The sequence below is a fragment of the Apodemus sylvaticus genome, chromosome 22 (assembly GCF_947179515.1).
Source record: "Apodemus sylvaticus chromosome 22, mApoSyl1.1, whole genome shotgun sequence".
In the NCBI taxonomy this organism is placed as follows: Eukaryota; Metazoa; Chordata; class Mammalia; order Rodentia; family Muridae; genus Apodemus; species Apodemus sylvaticus.
Genome location: NC_067493.1, coordinates 11,291,059 through 11,307,102, shown reverse-complemented (window position 1 = coordinate 11,307,102; position 16,044 = coordinate 11,291,059). Strand labels below are relative to the sequence as shown.

The following is a 16,044-nucleotide window of genomic DNA, read 5'->3' as shown; positions in this document are numbered from 1 at the left end:
AAAAATCCACCTGCCTCTGCCTCCCAGAGTGCTGGGATTACAGGCGTGCACCACCACCACCCAGCTCTACAAATGTGTTCTTGATATTGAATTAACAAAACTTCCTTTAAGAATAGAGGATTTCGCCGGGCAGTGGTGGTACATACCTGTAGTCCTAGCACTCTGAGAGGCAGAGACATGTGTATTTCTGAGTTTGAGGCCAGCCTGGTCTACAGAGTGAGTTCCAGGACAGCCAGGTCTATACAGAAAAACTCTGTCTCGAAAATTCAAAAAAAAAAAAAAAAAAAAAGATTAGAGGAATTTGATCCTCTGTACTAGGGAGGGTAAAACTAAAGAATATGGTAGGCATTTTGCCTATGGTATCTGTTCATATGTAGTCACAGGTGATTGTGAGCCCCTATAAAGGTACTAGATACAAATCCTTTTTTTTTTTTTTTTAAACAATCATTCAGTACTCTAAATTGTGGAGCCAGTGGGACATTTCTCTAGCCCATGAAGGGATTTTTGTGTGTGTGTGTTTGTGGGTGTGTTTGTGTGTATCTGTGTGTGTTGTTTTCTTTAAGTGTATAGAATGATAGTAGACTGTAGAGTTGGTCAGGTTCAACTCTTGTTTCCTTTTTTTTTTAAATACATCATTTTGTTGACTTCTGGGTGTTTGGTGATACCTAGTAAATATGCACTTTCAATATATTTAAGTGGATCTTCACTTCCTGCTCAATCCTTTATCTTAACAGGCAAGCTTCCTCTGATTTGGAACAAAATAAAAACAGGCTGGTCTTCCCTTGTATCTGACACAGGTAGGTACTAAAATTGTTTTCTTCAAAACAGTTCTATTTGATGCTTTCATTCTGATGTTCTTACTGGTATTCTAATGATTCCAAACGTCTTAATATAAAAATCCTCTAGGAATGTTAGGTTATATAAGTTACAGTAACTATAACTGAAAACTTTGCTACTATGTTTCCCATTAAACTTAACTGTGGCTACCTCAAAATGTCAGGTCATTTCAGTGCTGTATGCACTGGGATTCCAAGCTTTCCTTCTTCATGGGGACTTTATAAACAGATGAATTTATGAGCTGTATAAACGTGACATTTTATATTCCGTTCCTAATCTCCTGTGAGAATGATGCTGATTGGTAACGGTAATTGAGATTTTCTAGAAGGCTGTTTCAATAATGCACTCTTAAAAATTAACATTGAAATAGAACTGTTGTAACCACAGTGGTAAACTTAGGGAGATTGGTTTAACATCTATGTAGATTGTCTCATTTGTGTGTGTGGCTAACACTTGTCATCCCAATCCAACAGGAAGCTATTTTGTGATAGTTGTTACTTAAACTAGATTCTAGTTCAGTTATTTTGACAAAGATTTTGGTCTCTTTTTTTTGTGGGCAAAAAGTAAGGTTCAAGATTATATGATAGTAATCTTTATAACTGTGGAAAGGGAGGCATAAAGAGGGAGATGCTAATGGGGTTTTAGAAAGTTGCAGGGTCTTTCGATGTGAATGTTTGTTGCTCTTATGTTATTTGTTTGTATATCTAAGTAGGCTTTTAGCCAGTAGTTTGGAATATTTCATAATAATGCCATCTGTTATTTGTTTCTTGGATTTTTTAAACCAAAGGTCACTTGATCTTGAAAGCTTTAGAATACTATTATGAGTTAGGTCAATGAATGGGAGTAAATTTTTAAATTCATATGTTGTAAGAAACCATGTGATAAGCATTTTATTTAAATCTTCTGTGCCCCTTAAATATTTAACATTTTTTAGGTTGTTTACCTTCTGTTTCATAGTACTTTGAACAGTAGAATTGTGATTGTTGTTTGCCTTACATGTTCAAGGCCCTGAGTTTGATACCTTGTTCTACAAAAGAAAGATCGTGATTAGTGAAATTTACATAGAGAATGGCAAGAGTTTGATTTAGTGTAGCATGGATCTGAGTCCTTGCTCTGCCACTTTCTGCGACAGGAGCATGCATGGGTGTTTGCCTTTCTTGCCTATTTCCTCTCTGCAAGAGGAACGACAGGAATCAGTGATGCCCAGCACACATATGCTTAAAAGCAGCAGGGAGAAATGTTCAGTGCCTTGCACCTGGTGAGACTAGACAATCACCTCACAGTTAGTACTTGAAGTGGCTCAGTTGTTCGGGAGTAAGTTTTTTATTTTGTTTTGTTTTGTTGTTTAAAGCTGATACGCAAGCATATTCTTTGAAATCAGAACTTCTTATAAGCTTAGAAAGTTCTTAGAGTTTAGATTCTTAGATTTAGGACCTGCACTATTATATTTTGGAACACCATGAGGGGTATTTGTAATAAAATTATTATAAAGTAATATTATCCTAATAGTTGGATTATAATAATCCTTATAAACAATCTCTGGTTTTTCTAAGTCAGTAATTGTCCTTTCGAGATAGTATTAACTTTCAGCTCCATAAATGCAATAAACGTGCTGCAGAACTAGTAACATCTAATGGTGAAAGAAAAATTCCCTTTGTATGTAGATTTTTGTTTTTTTCTGTGGACTTTTTGAAATATGTCTAATTAGAAGAGTAGTATGATAGCCTAAAAAGTTGGAAATCAAGCAGACTGGAATTAAATTGCAATTTGGGCATTCATCAGCTGTGGGACTTAAATTACTAGTCTATAAAAGGTGGGGGTGGTAGTAATGTTTTCCATAGTACTGTGAGAATTAATCTATCCCCCTGTAAACCTCTTTGTTTTAATACTTATCAAGAACACTGGGGGGCAGTAGCCATTGTTATTGTTGTTTCATTAAATAAAGTTTGTAGAGTTGTGCAGAATGGAGCTTATTAAAGCTAAGTATGTGAAACTACACATAGCAAAATTGTTACAAATAATCAAATTTATCTTGTAAAATTAAATTTTAAAAGAAGACAATTAGAAAATAGAATAAGAAAGAATACCATGGTGTTGTTAGAAGTGATTTAAAATTCTATCAGATAACTAGAGAAACTGAAATTCATCTATTAAGGTGGTATACAGTCCATAGTATATTCTATTTTATGTTATGATACCATTCTTCTTGAATGTGATTTCTAAAATTAACTAATCTGTTTTAAATGATAAGTATTAGTTTGGGTTTGAATGTTCTTTTTTCCTTTTAGGCAAATTGAGCTGGCCCAGACAGCAGAGCTCTGTAAGGCATGTTGATATTGATTGCTTCTTTGTCTCAGGGGCTATAAGAAATATAACAGATCTCAAAGGACTGTATTCTTGTTTGTTTTAAGAAAGTTGATACATATCAATGTGTGTGTGTGTGTGTGTGTGTGTGTGTATTGATAACAATGTATTCTTTGGAAAGTATTTTGATTTTTCTTAGTCAAATCTATTCCGTTGTTCAAATTGGCTGGAGCCTATATTCACAAGTGTAGGAAAATTAGAAAACTACTGCTTGGGTGTAAGCTGAAATATACAGAGAAGAGTATCTTAAATTGAGGACTGTATTATCTCAAATAGATGAGGATATTTTCTGGATATTTTTCATATCTTTTTATTGTTTGTTAAGGGAAAATTTCTATTATCCTGTGTCTTCAGACTTTCTGTTCTTCTGTTGAAGTAACTCTCCTCCATGAATGTAGATAAACATACTAATCTTTGGGTTTTGATAATTTTATACTCTAGAGGTGAGTCATCTGGGCAGTCTGCTTTTTTTTTAAATGAAATTTTAGGTTTATGTGTGTACTACTTACTAGTATTGAAACATTTATTTAGGATTTTTCCTTAGTTCTTTCTTGACAAGATAGCTACACTAGTGTTTTCTTTTTAAAGTCAGTTTTTCTCTTATGTGAAAATCCTAGAAAATTCTAGATTCCCAACAAGGCTTTAATTTTTGTCCTAGGTAGTTGTGACTTAGCTCTGAAAAGTATTGTTTTGAATTTGAAAGAATTAGTTTTAGCCTTGGGACAACGTACCTTCTAGTAAATTGTTCTTTTTTCTAGTTTATATGGAGAGGCAAGAAGACTTTCTGTGTTATGTGTTTCTTTGTTCTGAGTCTCCTGCCCTCTAAGCCTGTGGTGTTTTACTTGTACATCAGTTTTACAACATTATTGTTGTCTTGTAATTTTATACATAAAAGGAAATGATACATTAAAGTAATGTTCTTAACCAAAGCAAAATCTGGGGGTCTGAAATTCACATTTGGTTATATGTTAAACATCAGATTTTCATTGCTGTGCATGAATCTCCAGTTTGTTTCTATTGCTATAAAATTTAAAAAAAAATGGGAGGATAAATGTATTTATATCCAAATTGTAAAAGTCTGTTTATAGTTTTTGTTTTGTTGTCTATTCCTACAATTTGAGCCTGGGATCTGAGTTGTCTGCTTTTCATTGTAAGAAATGAAAAGCCATGGAAAACTGACTCTGCTGATTTTAGATTGAGTCGGTTTATCAGAAACATTGCTGGAGCCATGCGTGGTGCATGCTTTTAATCCTAGCAGGTGAACATCATTGAGTTCCTGGCCAGCGTGGTCTACATAGAGAATTTCAGAAGACCCTGTCTTAAAAAACATTAGGTGATGTTATATGGTGATGCTTTTTAAGATTTAATGCATAAGTGATTAAAGAACAAATGTTATATAATTAAAATTCCATGAAAAAATTCCATTACATGACCTTAACATTCTTTTGTACTTAGAGAAACAATTCAATTTTTTTTCTCACAGGAAAAACAGTGGCTCTGTCAGCAACCATGGCACAGGAAGGTCACCTTTTCATCGTGGTGCTAATATCCAGCTGGAGTGGCAGTATTACCAAAATAAAATCCTGAAAGGAGAAACAGGTACACATGAGTCTTTAAAAACCATAGTAACCTCTGGGTGGCTTCTGGATATTGCTGGTGGTGTTGGTACCTTAGAAGTACAAGTAGAATTAGAATAATTAAGAATTTGAATTTGAAGGTTTTAATGATGCTAGTGACTGTAGAGAGAATATCTTGTGTATTGTACTAAAAGAAAACTATGGCCTATAGGAAAGTGTAGAATACAATATGAGACATTCAGAAGGCAGAAAGAATTCTCGGATAGAGCCAGGGATGAGATATTTGCCTGGGAAAATGTGAGCCCAGGTAAGTAGTCATGTGTCAGAAAGTAGATTTGAGTAAGTGGGTTATAATGCACTATGGCGTAGTCAGAGAAGACTAGCTATAAGGCCAAGATATTTGTAAGTATACATATTTTGAGTCTGAGTTTTATTTCTGGGAGCATGGGGCTGGGAAGAAGACCTAGGTCCAAACTTCTACAAGTGACAACTTGAATCACAACAAAATCTAAATCTGAGCAGATGACCAGTGCATAGTTATGTTTTCTGGAATTGGATGATGGTGTTTTCCTGAAAACCAATCTACTGTGTATAAATTTAGATGGGGATTGTAAAGCATGGTGTGAATTGTTTTCGTATTAACTAAATAAGTTATTAGCCATTTGGCTTATGTCACAGTGAAGACACTGAAGTTTGGGTTCTTCAGTATTTTTAAGAATTTAAAGGTAGACACGGTGGTACCTAATCCCAGCCTTTGGGAGATAGCACCAGGAGAACAGTATTTTCAAGGGAAGGCTACAGAGTAGGGAAACACTGATTTAAAATGAGTTTGTGAAGTAGATTATGAGTATCACTTATTTATTTTAAAGCTTTTGCTATTGTGTATATTTATGTTTATGAGTGTTCTGTCTGCATATATGTATGTGTACCATGTACCTATGGATGTAGGACAAAGGTGTTGGCTCCCCTGGAAGCAGAATAACAGATGATTGTGAATTGCCTTGTGGGTGCTGGGAATTAAATTTAGGTCCTCTGCAAGAGCCCCAGTGTTATTAACCACTGCAACATCTCTCTAGCCCCTATTTTATTATTTTTAGTATGTGGATGTTTTGCATATATATATATATATATATATTTATATTTATATTTATATTTATATTTATATGTCTGTATACCACATGCATGCCTGGTATCCACAGAGGCCAGAAAAGGGTGTCAGATTCTCTGGGACTGTAGGGTGTGAACTCTCATGTGAGTTCTCAGAATCGTACTCTGGTCTTCTGTGAGAGCAGCCAGTGTTTCTAAAGATATATTTATTTATTTTATATATGTGAGTACACTATAGCAGACTTAGGACACACCAGAAGAGGGCATCATATCTTATTACATTTGGTTGTGAGCCACCATGTGGTTGCTGGGAATTGAACTCAAGACCTCTGTAAGAGCAGTCAGTGCTCTTAGCCGCTGAGCCATTTCTCCAGCTCATGGCCAATGCTTCTAATCACTGAGATATCTCTCCAATGTGTGTCTTTCTTTGAGTCTGTTAATTTTTATTATTATTACATCACCCTCCCCCTTTAAAATTTTTATTTGCTGAACTTTGAGGACCATCTTAACTAGAATTTGAGAGAAAGACAACTGTAAATGCTGAGAATAAAGAATTGGAGAAGTAGAAAAGAAACGGCATGTCCTTTGAATCAGGGACAGCAATGGAGGTCTGCAATTACTTGTAATTTTAAAGAATGTAAAATATAGTTAATCTGTAACATTCTTAAAAGTTAGTAGATTACATTTAGGAAATCTCCATGTAAATAATGTTTTATATACATAAGTATCACATTTGTAATAGATTATGTGTAACCAAATTTAAACAATTCTTATTCTATAATTTTACAGTTGATAAAAATGGTGAAATTTTGCATTTCTATTCTTTATGAGCCTGGGGAAGATAAATATGGTTATGAGAAGCCAGAGGAACGCTGGTTACCTATCCATACTGTGGAAACCATCATGATTAGTGTCATTTCTATGCTGGCAGATCCTAATGGAGACTCACCTGCAAATGTAGATGCTGCGGTAAGGTATTTGCCTAATAACTGCTCCTTCTATCCTTTACCCTTTTTATTCTCTCTGAATAAAACTCAACGTGAAACTTACTACGTATATGCATCTCTTTGTGTCCACATTTTCATAAAAATAAAAATTTATTATGTATAATGGATTATTTTGTATAATCTATGTATAATGGATTATTTTGAAATATGTAGGATAAATACGGTTATGAGAAGCCAGATATTGCACAATATCTAGATACTGTGCCATAGCAAATTTTATCTAGTTGGCATACATTAATTCCCTCACTAATTTTTTAGTAAGAACAATTAAAATCTATTCCTTTTCATTAGTATTCAAAATAATTAATGGATTTCATTATGATATATGTTCATAAAATTATCCTGTAGTTGTCTTGGTTTGAGGCCTTTTTTGGTATTTTTTTTTTTTTTGGTTTTTGGTTTTTTCAAGACAGGGTTTCTCTGTGTAGCCCTGGCTGTCCTGGAACTCACTCTGTAGACCAGGCTGGCCTTGAATTCAGAAATCTGACTGCCTCTGCCTCCCAGAGTGTTGGGATTACAGTCATGCGCCACCACTGCCCGGCTGAGGCCTTTTTTTTACTTCGAAAAAATAAAAATTAAAAATTACTATTGTCTCTGCATTCTTTGAATGGTTGTTATAGGAAAGAGAAATAAAGGCTAAGTATTTTTGTGAGCATTTCCTGGTATCTACTTGTTTATTAAAAGTTGGTTTTGTTGACGGGCGGTGGTGGTGCACGCCTGTAATCCCAGCACTCTGGTAGACAGAGGCAGGCAGATTTCTGAGTTTGAGGCCAGCCTGGTCTACAGAGTGAGTTCCAGGACAGCTGGAGCTACACAGAGAAACCCTGTCTCAAAAAACAAAAAAAAAACCAAAACAAACAAACAAACAAAATCCAACATGCCTTCTTGATCAAAATTCTATGGTCAATAGTACTAGAAAAAGCATACGTCAAACCCAAAAAAAAAGAAAAACAAAAGGCCAGGCGGTGGGCGCACGCCTGTAATCCCAGCACTCTGGGAGGCAGAGGCAGGCGGATTTCTGAGTTTAAGGCCAGCCTGGTCTACAGAGTGAATTCCAGGACAGCCAGTGCTATACAGAGAAACCCAGTCTTGGGGGTGGGGGTGGGGAACCAAAACCCAAAAACCAAACAAACAACAACAACAAAAAGCATATGTCTGTAAATTAAAAAGCAGAACCTTTTCTGCTTTGCTTTGTCTGGCCTCAAAATAGTGTTTCTCTTTGAGTAGGCCCTGCAGGCCTGGCCTGGAACTTGCTCTGTCAACTTGGCTAGCCTCAAACTCACAGTCAGAGAGTTTTTCACTTAAGCCACCAGAAAGAAGTCACAGCCACATGTTTTTCTCCTGCTTTTTGTCTATTTCTTTTAAGTGCCAGATGAACCAAACCCTTTAAAAGTTTTTTTTTTAATCAAAATGCATAACAATAGCTGGGCTACAGAGTGCATTCCAGGATAGCCAGGGCTAGCTACACAAAGAAACCCTGTCTCGAAAAATCCAAAAAAAAGTAAGCAAGAAGGCAAGCAAACAAACAAGGAAGGAAGGAAGGAAGGAAGGAAGGAAGGAAGGAAGGAAGGAAGGAAGGAAGGAAGGAAGGAAGGAAAGAAAGAAAGAAAGAAAGAAAGAAAGAAAGAAAGAAAGAAAGAAAGAAAGAAAGAAAGAAAGAAAGAAGAGAAAGAAAGAAATTAAACTGATTACAAATGTTCCTTCTCTGCATATCCAACCACTCCCAGATATTAACATTTTACAAATGTGTTCTTTTTTTTTTTTTTTTTTGATTTTATTTTTAGAGACAGGGTTTCTCTGTGTAGTCCTGGCTGTCCTGGAACTCACTCTGTAGACCAGGCTGGCCTCGAACTCAAAAATCCACCTGCCTCTGCCTCCCAGAGTGCTGGGATTACAGGCATGCACCACCACCGCCCGGCTCTACAAATGTGTTCTTGATATTGAATTAACAAAACTTCCTTTAAAAATAGAGGATTTCGCCGGGCAGTGGTAGTACATACCTGTAGTCCTAGCACTCTGAGAGGCAGAGACATGCATATTTCTGAGTTTGAGGCCAGCCTGGTCTACAGAGTGAGTTCCAGGACAGCCAGGTCTATACAGAAAAACTCTGTCTCGAAAATTCAAAAAAAAAAAAAAAAAGATTAGAGGAATTTGATCCTCTGTACTAGGGAGGGTAAAACTAAAGAATATGGTAGGCATTTTGCCTATGGTATCTGTTCATATGTAGTCACAGGTGATTGTGAGCCCCTATAAAGGTACTAGATGCAAATCCTTTTTTTTTTTAAACAATCATTCAGTACTCTAAATTGTGGAGCCAGTGGGGCATTTCTCTAGCCCATGAAGGGATTTTTGTGTGTGTGTGTTTGTGGGTGTGTTTGTGTGTATCTGTGTGTGTTGTTTTCTTTAAGTGTATAGAATGATAGTAGACTGTAGATTTGGTTAGGTTCAACTCTTTTTTCCTTTTTTTTTTTTTTTTTTTTTTTGGTTGTTTGAGACAGGGTTTCTATGTATAGTCCTGACTGTCCTGGAACTCACTCTGTAGACCAGGCTGGCCTCAAACTCAGAAATCTACCTGCCTCTGCCTCCCAGAGTGCTGGGATTACAGGTGTGTACCACCACTGCCCTGCTCCCTAATGACTTTGAACTTAGAGATTTCCCTGTCAAAATCTTCTGGGATTCATAGCCACTGTGTCTGAAGATCTCTAAGCCAAGATCCAGGTCAGAGTTCATTCCAGATATAGTCAAGTTGACCACCAAGGATAGCTACTACATGGAATATAGTTGGTCTTGCCAGTTGCTTCTTGCCAGTTACTTCAGTCCACTTCACAGATAAACTAAAGTGAGGTGGGGTTTAATTTCTGGAAAACTTGATTTGTTTACTTCTAGTTTGTTCTTATTTCTGAGATACTAACCCCTTATATAGAGATCAGAATATTTGGAAGATTTGTAGACTGCAGTCCTCATTCTTTTAGTATGGTGTTTGTTAAAAACATGGCTACTTTTCAGCCACTCCTCTGGAGTTGACAGATTGGTCTCAGAGTGGAAAGAACCCCATTTGGGGAGAAATAGCAGATCTTTGTAAATTTTGTTCTCTTCTGAGACTTGACTAATTTCCATTACTTGGGAGGTGTCTTTGGTTGGGACAATTTTGTATAGAAAACAGTTTTAGTTTCTTGTGGGCTTTGCTTGGTGTTGTTTTTCCTTCAATATAGACACCAAGCTCACAGCCTCTTGAAAGACAGGCAAGTACTGCACTCCTGATCCATATCTATAGTCTAAGCATCTATCTGAGTATCAGACCTCTCTACCCTCCTTATTACACCATCAATAAGGATTTTCTCACTGGCTTTTCACAGCAGAAACCTTGGTGAGCATAGGTGCTCTTAAATGAGCAATCAAATGAATTACTATTTTTAATTTTTTATGTATGTATGTATGTATGTAAGTAAGTATGTATGTATGTATGTATGTCTGTATTTATTTATTCAGAAAGGATACTGTTTCTGTAGCCTAGCCTGGTCCTGAGCTCATTATGCAAATGAAACTGTCCTTGAACTCCTGATTCTCCTCATTCTACCTCCCAGACACTGAAATTATAGGTGTAATACCCCATACCTGGCATTAAATTTGAAGATATATTTTATTATCTGTAGAGAAATGGCATGAGGAGATTGCTCCCAGCTTGCTAGTTTCCAGGCAACCTAGGGTCTTTGTCATTCTCAGCCGACCAAGACAGAGGAGACACTTCCTCATGCAGAGAACCTGATGTTCTCCCAAGCAAGCTGCAAACCTGAGGAGGCGACCTTCCTGTTCCCCTTCCCATGAGAAAGTAACTTTGCTTATAGTTTAATAGACATCATGATGGGCAGCAATGCAGCAAGCAGCAGGCGTGGCAGCTGGAATAGAATGCAGAGAGCTCACATCTGCAGGCACAAAGTGTGAAGCAGAGAAAGCAGACTGAATATGGCAACAGTCTTTAACCTCTCAAAGCTGACCTCTGGGGACTCACTTCCTCCAGCAAGGCCGCATCTGTTAATCCCTTCCAAGGAGCACCACCAGCTAAGTGTCCAAATAGCTGAGTCTGTGGGGGACATTCTTATTCAGTTACATTAATGACTGTGACATACACATTAGCAGAATTCTCAAGTCATTTGCTTTTAAAAGTAGGTGTATAGATTCAGAGTTTCTTGGAAACAGTAATTTTCTAATAGGAATTTCTCTGACTCTTAAGAGATAAAGTCTTCAGGACTGGCAAATAAGCTACTTAAGGAGAATTTAAGAGAAACATATGGCAGTTCTGGGCTTGTAATGAATACACCATTGAACACCCTCACACCTGCCTGGAGCAAATTTGAAAGCAAATCTCTTCTGTTCGCAGAATTAGTAATTTATTCTCAGGGCCTTTCTTCAATGTACCTTGGGAAATTTAATTTCTAGACTTCGGTCACATATACTCTGAGAAACAAAAAATTGTTTAAAAATATCATTGCTTTTTATAATCACTAGTTAAGAAACTCCTTAATTCTCTGTAGCACCTTATTCATGTGGGAGGAAATGAATGAGAAAACAATTGTAGTAATTACTATTTATTTCTTATTATTTGGTCTTATTATTTGGTATGTTTGTTTCCCTCTGGTGTTGGATTTAGAAAATTGTGGTTCTTTTATTTTTACTTTTTTATTAGTATTTATTATTGGTCTTTTTATTAGTCTTTACTAGTATTTATTAATGGTCTTTTATTAGTAGGGAGGGGCTGACCGCACAAAGATCCTTGGCTTTTGTGGTTTTTTGCCCTCTGGATCTTTTGTCTGGCCTATAGCCTTCAGCATGTGTGTTGATATTAGGCAGCCTGCAGTGTAAGCATTTGGGAGAGCTGGTTTGTCTGTCCTGTGCCCTGTTTAGAAGTGTGGTGGGGGGATATTGGAAATTCGAAAGCTGCAGGGGAAGGTTGGCTTGCGGCTGAAACGCCTAGATCAGCCTGCTGTGTCTGTGAAGAAAGCTTTGGAAAGATAGCTGTTGTTGTTCAATTGCTGATCTTCAGCTGTGAATGTTGCTTTTCAGGCAGCATTGATTTTGGGTCCTTGAATTTTTCTCAGGCTCAGGGAACCCCAACTATGCTGTGACATTGGCGCCACCTTGTTGCCCAGCTCAGGGCTGCGTTGTTACCTCTGGTTGTTTAGTATATAGGGGGCTGGATTTTCCTCTCAATTTAGTTCAGTTCTAAGCTGGATATAAGGTGCACAAATTTGTTGCTAAAATTTCCAACCCTTATAGCCCATATAAATGACACATAATCCAAATATTTTAATTATAAGTCATATGTCTTCATTGGCAAAATACTTACTTCCCAACCACTAAGATTTGTGCTTTCTCCCATCCACGTGGTCCATAGTGGCTTCCTCCTCTCCTCTTCCTTCTCTCTTTTTCTTCCTCTACCTGCCCCCCTTTTGAGCCTCCAATCCCACCTTTCCCCTCCACCACCCAATCATAGACTCTAACCTTTGATTGACTAATTAAAATAGAGAGAAGGTTCACATGGCATCACCTAAGTACATGATGGTCTGCTTGTGTGGTCTGACTCTTTAATACAAATCCAAATAGTGTTAGTTATTTAAATGTGTGTTTTACTATATTTCTTACACAGCTGTTTTCCTAATATGCCTTTGTCTAGTCTGCTCTAGCAGCATAGACATGCTTTGTTAACAGTGTATTTTCTTGTCAGTAATACATGCATATTTGTTTGTCGGATATGCTACTATTGATATCTAGAGTCATAATGGTTCAACACTAAAGCTAACTGTCAGAATTTTGTTTTGGTTTTGAGTCAGGGTTTTCTGTATAGCCCTGACTGTCCTGGAACTCACTTTGTAGACCAGGTTACCCTCGAACTCACAGAGATCTGCCTGCCCTCAGTCTCTGAGTGCTGTGGTTTAAGTCTTGCACCTGGCTTGATTTTTTTTAAAATACATCATTTTGTTGACTTCTGGGTGTTTGGTGATACCTAGTAAATTTGCACTTTAAATATATTTAAGTGGATCTTCACTTCCTGCTCAATCCTTTATCTTAACAGGCAAGCTTCCTCTGATTTGGAACAAAATAAAAACAGGCTGGTCTTCCCTTGTACCTGACACAGGTAGGTACTAAAATTGTTTTCTTCAATACAGTTCTATTTGATGCTTTCATTCTGATGTTCTTACTGGTATTCTAATGATTCCAAACTTCTTAATATAAAAATCCTCTAGGAATGTTAGGTTATATAAGTTACAGTAACTATAACTGAAAACTTTGCTACTATGTTTCCCATTAAACTTAACTGTGGCTACCTCAAAATGTCAGGTCATTTCAGTGCTGTATGCACTGGGATTCCAAGCTTTCCTTCTTCATGGGGACTTTATAAACAGCTGAATTTATGAGCTGTATAAACGTGACATTTTATATTCCGTTCCTAATCTCCTGTGAGAATGATGCTGATTGGTAGCGGTAATTGAGATTTTCTAGAAGGCTGTTTCAATAATGCACTCTTAAAAATTAACATTGAAATAGAACTGTTGTAACCACAGTGGTAAACTTAGGGAGATTGTTTTAACATCTATGTAGATTGTCTCATTTGTGTGTGTGGCTAACACTTGTCATCCAAATCCAACAGGAAGCTGTTTTGTGATAGTTGTTACTTAAACTAGATTCTAGTTCAGTTATTTTGACAAAGGTTTTGGTCTCTTTTTTTTTTTGTGGGCAAAAAGTAAGGTTCAAGATTATATGATAGTAATCTTTATAACTGTGGAAAGGGAGGCATAAAGAGGGAGATGCTAATGGGGTTTTAGAAAGTTGCAGGGTCTTTCTATGTGAATGTTTGTTGCTCTTATGTTATTTGTTTGTATATCTAAATAGGCTTTTAGTCAGTAGTTTGGAATATTTCATAATAATGCCATCTGTTATTTGTTTCTTGGTTTTTTTAAACCAAAGGTCACTTGATCTTGAAAGCTTTAGAATACTATTATGAGTTATGTCAATGAATGGGAGTAAATTTTTAAATTTATATGTTGTAAGAAACCATGTGATAGGCATTTTATTTAAATCTTCTGTACCCCCTAAATATTTAACATTTTTTTGGTTGTTTACCTTCTGTTTCATAGTACTTTGAACAGTAGAATTGTGATTGTTGTTTGCCTTACATGTTCAAGGCCCTGAGTTTGATACCTTGTTCTACAAAAGAAAGATCGTGATTAGTGAAATTTACATAGAGAATAGCAAGAGTTTGATTTAGTGTAGCCTGGATCTGAGTCCTTGCTCTGCCACTTTCTGCGACAGGAGCATGCATGGGTGTTTGCCTTTCTTGCCTATTTCCTTTCTGCAAGAGGAACGACAGGAATCAGTGATGCCCAGCATACATCTGCTTAAAAGCAGCAGGGAGAAATGTTCAGTGCCTTGCACCTAGTGGGACTAGACAATCCCCTCACAGTTAGTATGTGAAGTGGCTCAGTTGTTCGGGAGTAAGTTTTTTATTTTGTTTTGTTTTGTTGTTTAAAGCTGATATGCAAGCATATTCTTTGAAATCAGAACTTCTTATAAGCTTAGGAAGTTCTTAGAGTGTAGATTCTTAGATTTAGGACCTGTACTATTATATTTTGGAACACCATGAGGGGTATTTGTAATAAAATTATTATAAAGTAATATTATCCTAATAGTTGGATTATAATAATCCTTATGAACAATCTCTGGTTTTTCTAAGTCAGTAATTGTCCGTACGAGATAATATTAACTTTCAGCTCCATAAATGCAATAAACGTGCTGCAGAACTAGTAACATCTAATGGTAAAAGAAAAATTCCCTTTGTATGTAGATTTTTGTTTTTTTCTGTGGACTTTTTGAAATATGTCTAATTAGAAGAGTAGTATGATAGCCTAAAAAGTTGGAAATCAAGCAGACTGAAGTTAAATTGCAATTTGGGCATTCATCAGCTGTGGGACTTAAATTATTAGTCTATAAAAGGTGGGGGTGGTAGTAATGTTTTCCATAGTGCTGTGAGAATTAATCTATCCCCCAGTAAACCTCTTTGTTTTAATACGTACAAAGAACACTGGGAGGCAGTAGCCATTGTTATTGTTGTTTCATTAAATAAAGTTTGTAGAGTTGTGCAGAATGGAGCTTATTAAAGCTAAGTATGTGAAACTACACATAGCAAAATTGTTACAAATAATCAAATTTATCTTGTAAAATTAAATTTTAAAAGAAGACAATTAGAAAATAGAATAAGAAAGAATACCATGGTGTTGTTAGAAGTGATTTAAAATTCTATCAGATAACTAGAGAAACTGAAATTCATCTATTAAGGTGGTATACAGTCCATAGTATATTCTATATTATGTTATGATACCATTCTTCTTGAATGTGATTTCTAAAATTAACTAATCTGTTTTAAATGATAAGTATTAGTTTGGGTTTGAATGTTCTTTTTTCCTTTTAGGCAAATTGAGCTGGCACAGACAGCAGAGCTCTGTAAGGCATGTTGATATTGATTGCTTCTTTGTCTCAGGGGCTATAAGAAATATAACAGATCTCAAAGGTCTGTATTCTTGTTTGTTTTAAGAACGTTGATACATATCAATGTGTGTGTGTGTGTGTGTGTGTGTGTGTGTGTGTGTGTGTGTCTGAATTGATAACAATGTATTCTTTGGAAAGTATTTTGATTTTTCTTAGTCAAATCTATTCCTTTGTTCAAATTGGCTGGAGCCTATATTCACAAGTGTAGGAAAATTAGAAAACTACTGCTTGGTGTAAGCTGAAATATACAGAGAAGAGTATCTTAAATTGAGGACTGTATTATCTCAAATAGATGAGGATATTTTCTGGATATTTTTCATATCTTTTTATTGTTTGTTAAGGGAAAATTTCTATTATCCTGTGTCTTCAGACTTTCTGTTCTTCTGTTGAAGTAACTCTCCTCCATGAATGTAGGTAAACATACTAACCTTTGGGTTTTGATAATTTTATACTCTAGAGGTGAGTCATCTGGGCAGTCTGCTTTTTTTTTAAATGAAATTTTAGGTTTATGTGTGTACTACTTACTAGTATTGAAACATTTATTTAGGATTTTTCCTTAGTTCTTTCTTGACAAGATAGCTACACTAGTGTTTTCTTTTTAAAGTCAGTTT

General features: G+C 36.2%; 1 protein-coding gene and 1 long non-coding RNA gene across 4 annotated transcripts in view; both read left to right on the top strand.

Moving 5' to 3' along the window:
• LOC127673293 (uncharacterized) overlaps positions 1 to 16,044 on the top strand; it is an 882,259-nt gene that overhangs the window by 387,390 nt on the left and 478,825 nt on the right. The gene's annotated exons all lie outside the window — the stretch shown is intronic.
• The window catches only part of LOC127672349 (uncharacterized), a 35,844-nt gene continuing 26,519 nt past the window's right edge, over positions 6,720 to 16,044 (top strand). For 2 of the 3 annotated variants that reach the window (XR_007974966.1, XR_007974967.1), the window contains exons 1-2: positions 6,720 to 6,854; positions 12,963 to 13,025. This is a non-coding gene — a long non-coding RNA (uncharacterized LOC127672349). Of the gene's footprint in view, positions 6,855 to 12,962; positions 13,026 to 15,356; positions 15,457 to 16,044 lie in introns of those variants that run through there. The other variant, XR_007974965.1, reaches the window with a different exon arrangement.